Below are 7,033 nucleotides of genomic sequence, written 5' to 3' on the forward strand. Positions count from 1 at the left end.
TTAATGAGTTCCATAATTTCATTTAGACTGTGGGAAGCCTTGTTAGCAACCGTAGGTTACCTCCTCCGAGGGATTCCCTATCAGTCGATAGAGATGTCTTAATTTAGTTGAAGTTGTAGTTTTTTGTGATGTTTGTGATTAAATTTTGAGTTTTTTCATATTTTGAATGTTGTGGAGGTGAATTTTATCTTGGTTTATTTTAATTTTAGTTTTGTTTTGGTTTTGGTTATCCTAATATTTTTAGTGTTCATGCAGGGTAACATCATTGTTTAGCATGCAAATTTATAGGTATAAAAGTACAGTATGAAAGTAAATGAAAGACAACACTGAAAACTGTAAAAGTGTACCTGGTGAGTTTTCTCGTTCCACCACCTGGTTAAGATAGTTTATATGAAATGAGGAAGTAAAATTTTGACGACCTACCAAACCCTAGGTCATATCTTGGTGGGTCCTTAGGAGCTTAATTAAGGATGATGTTGTCAAGCAATATATATGAAGTTCAGTAGATCTCCGAGGTATCCAATAGATCTAGAGAAAGAAGCAGGTCTGTGATACTCTCTCGCTACCTGGTGGAAAATCTTGAGATTTTTAAACTTATTATGTTGCTTACTAATTCATCCTGTAAATACCCTTGGTGCTTAATGAACATTGATGTATCAATTATCCCTAAAAATAGGGTAATTATCATCTACAATTTAATTTTGAAGATTATGTAAGTGAAGACCCTTAAAGTGTTATTGGAACACTTAACCAAATTTTAGTCCTAATTAGTCTTGTAGTGTTTGAAAGATGTTCTAATTTTAATTGAGTTTGTTTTTCGAATCTTCATTTAATCAACCTTTATTTAGCCTAAGTCACTACTAAGCCCTTAAGACCTAGGTGAGTGTCTCAGTTAGGTTATGATTCATGATTTGAATTATTTTTGAAAATCAAAATAGGGGTATAAAATTTATTAATTATTGACTTCAAAAGTCATTTCTCTAAGTTCTGGGTTCATTTTATTTTAATAAACTCCTAAATTTAAAAAATTTAAAAATTTATTAACTTTTCTTTTCAATTAATCAACTCCTAAATTTAAAAAAATTAAGAAAATTATTAACCTTTTGTTTCAAACTTCCAAATTAAGATCAGAGGTTACCCATTTTCCTCCTTGAATTAATCCTAAATGTTAATTAAAGTTAAATTTTCAAAATTACTCATTTGCCCTTAAGGCTCTAACACTTAATAATTTGTCAAATTCTATTCAAATGTCTTTGAAGTTTTTATCCTACCTCATTCATGTGTCAATTAAGACATCAGAGGAGAAAATGTGATTTTTCAAAATTTATATTAATTTATATAATTATTTTCATACAAAAATAAGATTTTTAAAAGAAAAAATCCTAACTTGAGCAAGGTAACCCCTAATCCCATGAAATTTTTGTTGGAGCTAGAATTCGACCAGAGAAGCCTTTGGACAAAATTTTATGATTTTTTGAGTTTAATTTGAGTTTTAAGAATTATTTTAAATTATGGGTTATTTATTAAATATAAAATATTTTAAGTGGAGAAAATTAACTTTCATATTTTTGAAAAATCCTCCTAAGGTTAGAGAACTTAGAGGAGAAAACTTTATATTTTTCTGAATTTTATTTGATTTATTGGAATTATTCTTAGTGAAAACTTATTTTAACCTTTAAAAATCATTTTAATTTACATATTTAGTTTAGAAAAATATGAATTCAAAATGACCCCATATTTTTCATAGTTTAAATGAAAGGGCACTGTACTTCAAATCCTGTATCTATCCCGAAGGATAAACTCAAGATTTGAGTATGAGGCTCGACAAAAAAACTAAGGAATATATGACATCCATTTGGTCTGTGAAATCTTTATATTTGCCGACAAATTCCCCTATTTAATATAAAGAATTAAATACGGTTTATATTAAGTTGGATTCAGACATGCTTCCTATGAGGGCAAGCTCCTATAGTTAAATACATTTTAAATGACCAAAGTCACCTAAGAAAACTCTCGATAAAAATCAGGGAATAAAAATCAATAAATATTATCGTCAAGGAGTTTCAAAGGGTAGAAGTTTTCAATGAGACCAGACGTAGAGGTGTGAAAGGGGATTGGTTCAAATTTGGAACATTTTGTTGTGGAGTCCAAAGCAGGAAGAATTAGGGGATGTCATAGATCCAGAAGAAAACCTCAGTGACTTCCCAAACTATCCTAATGTTTGGCTTTAGTTTTGAGGAGAGATATTTAGGTGTTTCATCAAGTGTTTCATCCTACAATTTTCTTTTGTTAGGGCTTACATTCATGTGAAATGATCACACCAATAGCCTTGAAGATATGAGGATTTAGGTCGTGACAAACGACAACCTCTAATCCCTTAGAGGAGTTAAGGCTTATATTGTATAGTAGGGCTATACAAATGCCTAAAGATAAGGTGAGGATTCACATTGCATAAGTAAGCAACCTTAAAGTCCTATGGCTCTGTTATTTAAGTGTAATAAAGGAAGATTGGTTTAGCTGGGGATGACAGGTTTTGCTGTTGATGCTGGGCGTGCTGCCCACCATGCTAGCCCCAAGCTCCTTGTCGCGACGAGTTTGAGTTTTCTAGTGTGTTAAGTTGTAATGTCAAATCACGTGGCCATATGGTTCAAGGTTTTTAAATTATATGGGGGCAAATTAAAGTTGATTAGAGCGACATCGGTTATGATCCTACAGTTCCCTCATTCCGATACCACTATTTTCTATTGGATTCACTTAGTCCAAATAAATTTATTAAACTCAATTTAATGAATTATATACTTTCATTTAGACTGTGCGAAGCCTTATTAGCAACCATAGGTTACCTCCTCTGAGGGATTCCCGATCATCCGATAGAGACATCTTAATTGAGTTGCAATTATTATTTTTGTGATGCCTGTGATTAAATTCATATTTTGAAAGTTGTGGAGGTGAATTTTATCTTAGTTGATTTTAATTTTAGTTTTAGTTTTATGGCTTTCCTAGTAGTTTTGGTTTTTCTGCAGAGCATGCAAATTTGCAGGTATAAAAGTGCAATATGAAAGTACAAACAAGATAATGCTGAAAACTGTAAAAGCGTACCTGGCGAGTCTTCTCGTTCCACCACCTAAAACTCAAAAGGCATGTTACGACATTTTATATGAAACGGGGAAGTAAAATTTTGGCGACCTACCTAACCCTAGGTCATATCTTGGCGAGGTATCCAACTGATCTAGAGAAAGAAGGAGGTCCGTGCCACTCTCTCGCTGCCTGGTGGAAAATCTCGAGTTCTTTTAAACTTATTATGTTGCTTAATAATTCATCCTTTAAATACCCTTGATGCTCAATGAACGTTGATGTATCAATTATCTTAAGAATAGGGTAATTATCATATATAATTTAATATTGAAGATTACATAGGTGAAGACCCTTAAACAACCAAGTTAGTGTTATAGGAACACTTAACCAAATTTTAGACCTGATTAGGCTTGTAGTGTTTGAAAGTTGTTCTAATTTTAATTGAGTTTGTTTTTCTAATCCTCATTTCATCAACCTTTATTTAACCTAAGTCACTACTAAGCCCTTAAGACCTAGGTGAGTTTCTCAGTTAGTTTTGAAAAGGTTAAGCTTTAGGTGGTCATGATTCATGATTTGAATTTTATTTGAAAATCAAAATAGGGGTATTAAATTGATTAATTATTGACTTCAAAAGTCATACCCCTAAGTCCTGGGTTCATTTGCTTTTAATAAACTCCCAAATTTTAAAAATTTAGAAATTTATTAACTTATTTTTTCAATTAAGAAAGTGAGGTTGGTTTCTACCAATGAACCGCTTGTGTTTCAAACATCCAAATTAAGATCAGAGGTTACCCATCTCGCTCCTTGAATTAAGCCTAAATGTTAATTAATGCAAAATTTTCAAAATTACACATTTTTCCTCTAAGGCTCTAACACTTCATAATTTGTCAAATTCAATTCAAATGACTTTGAAATTTTTATCCTACCTCATTCATGGGCCAATTAAGACATCAGAGGACAAATGTGATTTTTCAAAATTTAATTTAATTTATGTTATTATTGCCACACAAAAATAATATTTTTCAAAGAAAAAATACTAACTTGACCAAGTTAAACCCTAATCCTTTGAAATTTTTATTGGAGGTAGACTTAGACCAGGGAAGTTTTTGGACCAAATTTCATGATTTTTTGAATTTTATTTGAATTTTAAGAATTATTTTAAGTTATGGTTTTAAATGGAGAAAATTAACTTTCATATTTTTGAAAAGTCCTCCTGAGGTCAAAAAACTCAGAGAAGAAGATTTTATGTGTTTTTGAATTTTATTTGATTTATTGAAATTATTTTTAGTGAAAACTCATTTTTAGCCAAATCACACATAGAGCTTCTTTGAGACTTCCATAGCCCATTCCAATCACTCCATTGCCATAATTCTCTCTGTTTAACCCTAATTTTGAGCTTGAAAATTAGGGCAGAAGTAGGACATCCTTGAAAACTCCACCAAACTTTAATTGCTTTTGCCCACACCTTCACAACAGCAAGAGAAGACAAAGCCCCATCAAATTACCCTCTGAAATAGCCTCTATAATAGCTCTAGACCAACACCCAAAATTGCTCTTGATCAAAATCACACCTAGGCTTTACACCAAGACTAGAGGCTTAATCTCTAGCCTCCTTGGATCCCAATGAATGTGCTAAGAACTTCTGATTGAAGCTACACTTCTTAGAGCCAAGGTATAAACCTTCTCTTATTCTTGGGCCTATTTGAACTCTCCATTGGTTTTGAGTTGATTTCATGGCATAATAATCATGTGGATATGTTCCTCTAGTCTATATGAGTATTTAAAAAAAATCATTTAATTTGGTTAATAAATGAGGGAGATATCAAGCTTGAAAGATGGACAGTTCTCGGGCTAGGCTATCGGGGACGATGACAGAACGCTGTTCGATCGGACGTGTATCGGATGGACGGTTGAGATCAAGCTGAACAACACTTTGGAACATAAATCGCGGGTCGAGTCAATGTACACCTTACTCATGTAGGAGTCCTGAACATCGTCCGGTAGGCCCAGAAAGCTTCTAACAATTTATTATGCCAATCTTCTTTATTTTCATCCAATGTTTTATTTAAGATCCATACTAGTGTTTTGTTGAAGGCTTAAGCCAGTCTAATTGCCTTGGGATAGTACATTTTAGAGTATCTCCAATCTATTCCATATCGTCTGACAAAGTTGTTAACATTTGTGCTCTTGAAGGTTGTCACATTATCAAAAATTTCTCTGTGCAGAACTCTGAAATAGTAGATGATTTGACTTTCAAAAAATTGAAGGATGTGCTGCTTTGTAATCTCTCGTAATGGTACTACCTCTACCCACTTGGAGAAGTAATCTATAGCAGCAACAATGAATCTATGTCCCTTAAAGGATGGAGGGTCTGTCGGATCAAATATGTTTGTGCTCCAATGCTCGAATGACCACGAGGCAACAGTTGGGTGTAGTACATTAGAAGATTGGTGTAAGACTAGCCCATGAACTTGGCAAAGGTGACACCTTCTTATTGTATCCATGCAATCAGACTTGATCGTTGGCTAATAATATCCGAGTCTCTTGATCTTCATTTTCAACTTTTGCCCCAAATCGTGAGCTTCACACAATCCAACATGTACTTCTTTGACAATATTCTGCACTTTTGTTCTACTTAGACATCGCATCGAATGATCTACTGTAGAGGACATCTCCCAGTAGAGCATATGACATAACTCTCCTCATGATGTGATATGCCTCAGATTTTTCTTCTGATAACCTTCTAGTCTGCAAATATTCTATTAATGACTTATGTCAGTCTTCGTCGATGTCAGCAGGTGCTGTGGTGGCAGTAGTCTTCACCTTCTTGTAAGAAGGGAAATCCTTAGGACAGTTCAAGCTTAACTCAGCTAACGACTCTTGAACTTACGGAGCGTTAACTTTCTTTAAGATGAAAGGAGCTTTTTTGAGCATGACTTCCAGTTCATTGAAATCAGCTCCAAACTTGATGGTGGGGGCAACATTGCGGGCATCACGATTTGTCGGCAAGTTGTAGAAGAGAGTGAGCGTAGGGAATGCCATTGTAGTAGCTTCAAAAATAAAGCTCTGTGATTAGTTATTTAGCCAATACCTTGTAATTTTAGTGCAAACACTAAGAATTAACAAAGGTTAATCTGTAGACTGGGCAAGTCTATTATTTAAATTCTACTTTGTGAAAAAAATTTTGGAATTTATCAAAAGTAATCTTTGAAAATGGGTGATTTTAATTATTTAATTAAAGAAGGTTTAAAAATAAAGTGCAGTACGACACAATTCAATTTAATTTACAAAATATGAAACTATACTCGAAAGAGAAAGTCAAGTTTAGGGCCCAGTGCAGGACCAAATTCGCAATGCACAATGCTTAGACGAAACTAGTCCACCAACACACATATTGGGGGTCTGAACCCACACAAGGATTAAAAGTCTTTATGAACATCCGAACCTCTCTGTTTAAAGGTGGTTGAACATACAGTCCTAAAGTTTGAAAGAGCTGACAGTACTTCCCCAAAAAAGAAATGAGTGAAGCATACCAATGGAAGGAAGGACATGGACACATTACCGATGTATGAAGAGAATTTTCCTTGATTTAAATGGAGAGAGACACTAATCCCTAACAAAGTCGATAGAAGCTGGTCGGCACTATTTTTTATGGGTTGTTCTATGAAAGCTATTGGTTGCTGGAATCAGAATCACATCGCCCGCTTCAGAGGGACATTTAATATATATAATATATTAAATTTTAGCAAAATATGAAATCAAAATGATCCCATATCTTTCATAGTTTAATAAAAAAAGGCACAAAATTGGGGTGGGATAGTTGATCTCCGTCTAGAAAGAAAACAAATACATCAAATCCTAGGTGTTCCACTATCCATAGTACAACTTCACACAAAAAACAAAAAGTACAAGTGTAAAGTCAAAAATTATACCAACAGAAGAAGTATACCCAAAAATA

This window comes from Phalaenopsis equestris, unplaced genomic scaffold (assembly GCF_001263595.1).
Source record: "Phalaenopsis equestris unplaced genomic scaffold, ASM126359v1 Scaffold001363, whole genome shotgun sequence".
NCBI lineage: Eukaryota > Viridiplantae > Streptophyta > Magnoliopsida > Asparagales > Orchidaceae > Phalaenopsis > Phalaenopsis equestris.